Raw genomic sequence first — 2,665 nt, 5'->3', positions numbered from 1 at the left:
TGATTCTGAGAGTTAGTACCAGCGGGCCATTTGCCAAGTTCTTTGACGTTAATAAAAATTCTTTGATTGTTAATAAAAGTAAAATTTTAATTTTCTCACTACCAACTCCTTTGTTTCAATTATCAACTAGTTCAGAAAGGAGAAAAAGAGTGGTATTTAATGTGCCCTCTTTATGCCCCAACAAGGCTGGAATTATGACTTCCCAAAATCATTGTGAAAATTTAATAAAAGTAGCTGATCTAATGTGGAAATTCTATAAGATAGTTTGTTCCATTTGTGTTGGCTTCGCTCATTTCCTGAACAAATGTGTTTGGAACATCTCCTGTGTGTCAGACAGAAGCCGTGCCTCGCAATGAACAAGATAGACAAAATGCCTGCCATTAAGAACTTCTAGGGAGCCCCTTGTGAAGTGTCTTTGTGAGAGTGACACTGTCTTTAAATGCCGTGTGGCAATCTCGGACACATCACTGTGATGCCCAGGGAAGACAGCATGATCTGGAAGTCTAGCTCCTTTCTTAAGATCGTCTAGCTTTTGGGTGATTATCTAAAATGCTCCGTTGTGAGAGCAGACAGTGTGGGCTCCCAGCAGATGCAGTACTAGACCCTCACGTCCCTCCGCTGAAGGCTGTGGTGCTAATGGGCAAGAGCGCCATGATGCGCAAGGCCATCTGAGGGCGTCTGGCAAACAACCCAGCTCTGGAGAAACCATTGCCTCATATCAAGGGAACGTGGGCTTTGTGTTCACCAAGGAGGACCTCAGTGAGGTTAGGGATGGGCTGCTGGCCAATAGTGCTGCCCCCCTTGCCTGTGTCATTGCCCAAAGTGAAGTCACTGTGCCAGCCCAGAACACTGGTCTGGGGCCCGAGAGGACCTTCCTTTTCCAGGAGTTAGGTATCACTGCTAAAAATCTCCAGAGGTACCACTGAAATCCTGAGTGATGTGCAGCTGATTAAGACTGGAGACAAAGAGAGAGCCATCAGAGCCACACTGCTGGACATGCCCAACAGCTCCTCCTTCTCCTCTGGGCTGATCTTCCCGCAGGTGTTTGACCATGGCAGCATCTACACTCTGGGAGTGATTGACATCACAGAGGAAACTGCATTTTCACGTCTTGGAGGGTGTCCGCAACATTGGCAGCGTATGTCTGCAGATTGGTTACCCTGCTGTTGCATTAGTACCCCACTTAATCATCAGTGGGTACAAGCGAGTCCTGGTTTTGTCTGTGGAGACTGATTACACCTTCCCCCTTCCTGCAAAGGTCAAGGCCTTCTTGGCGGATCCCTCCGCATTTGCGGCTGCTGCCCCTGTGGCTGCAGCTACCACTGCTGCTCCTGCTGCTGCCACAGCCCCAGCTGAAGCTGAAGCAGAGGAAGTCAGAGGAGTATGACGAAGATATGGGATTTGGTCTCTGACGAATCACCAAAAAGCAACCAGTCCAGCCAGCTTTATTTGTGAAACAAAAAATAAAGGCTTACTTCTCTTAAAGAAAGAAGAAGAAAAAAAAAGAACTAGTGGGAAAAAAATAGCAACAAGAGTAAGTTATTATAAATTGTGATTATTCCTACGATGGAAATAGAGGGCAAGAAAGAATAAGAGAGGTAGAGGGTGACTTTAGATAGAATAGATCTGATTAAGGGGAGATCTCACCTTTGCATGTTCTACCATTAATTAAAGTTGCTCATGATGTTTGAATGGAGACAAAAATAGTAGTTAGTAAACTTGACACATAGTATTATCTTTAGTCTCTCCATAATTTATTAGATAAATGCATTCATTTATTCAGTCAATGCATAGTCTAATCTAGGAAATCCGATAGGTGATAAGGATATAGGGATGAAGAAGACATCCTTGCTGCCCCAAGGAGTGAACTGCCTACGTGAAAGAGCTAGCGACATAAATAAACAATTACAATACGATGAGATAAGCTGCGGGAAGATCCTGAGAACAGAGTAGGGATTGATCGTGCCTGAGATATGAAGTCGGGAAAATTTAGGCTGAGTGAGCATAACCATCTGCAGAGGCATCAAAACAACAAAAAATGGCTCATTTTTTCAGTGCAGCAGGAGTGAAATGTGCTCTGCTGAGGAGAAAGTGTGGCTAATGATTCTGGAAAAGTCAGAGCATTTTCTGCATTCCTCAGAAACAGTGGGCTCACCTTTTGCTTTGAAACTGTCAAACCTTAGCTTAATTGTTTCATTTTGTGTGTGTGCGTGTGTGTGTGTGTGTGCGCGCGCGCGTGCGTGTGTGCATGTATGTATTTTACAAATTAATATGATTCCTTTTTTATTTTTAAGAGATTTTAAGCCAGAAAAAACTATATTTGGACATTCATCTAACATTTATTATTTCCATTTTAAAAGTAGGCAAACCAAATCTCAGCCAGGTTAAGCAGCATGTCGAGATCATATGGTTGGTAAGGAGCAGGGCCAGATTAGTATGACTGTGTACATAAAGTGGATTTTATTAGTATCGATTCAGAGTTTATGGAAAGTCAGGGTTAAGATAGCTTTTAAAAAATCTATCCCACAAAGTACATTCGCCTGTTTTGTATAAAATTTCTGCTTAACCCCCAGAAAAGTCTATAAAAATCCCATAAGAGTTTAATGGTGGTTGTGGATTTACCCATGCCTGCTAATGAAATTACAATTTGCGGGGGAAGCTATTG

General features: G+C 43.0%; 1 pseudogene; it reads left to right on the top strand.

Moving 5' to 3' along the window:
• Window positions 1–472: 472 nt before the first annotated feature.
• On the top strand, window positions 473–1,412 carry LOC107517476 (annotated as a pseudogene).
• Window positions 1,413–2,665: the final 1,253 nt, after the last annotated feature.

Source organism: Rousettus aegyptiacus, unplaced genomic scaffold (genome assembly GCF_014176215.1).
Source record: "Rousettus aegyptiacus isolate mRouAeg1 unplaced genomic scaffold, mRouAeg1.p scaffold_m13_p_2, whole genome shotgun sequence".
Lineage (NCBI taxonomy): Eukaryota > Metazoa > Chordata > Mammalia > Chiroptera > Pteropodidae > Rousettus > Rousettus aegyptiacus.
Note: the sequence above shows the minus strand (reverse complement) of the source record. Positions and strands in the feature narration are given on the sequence as shown.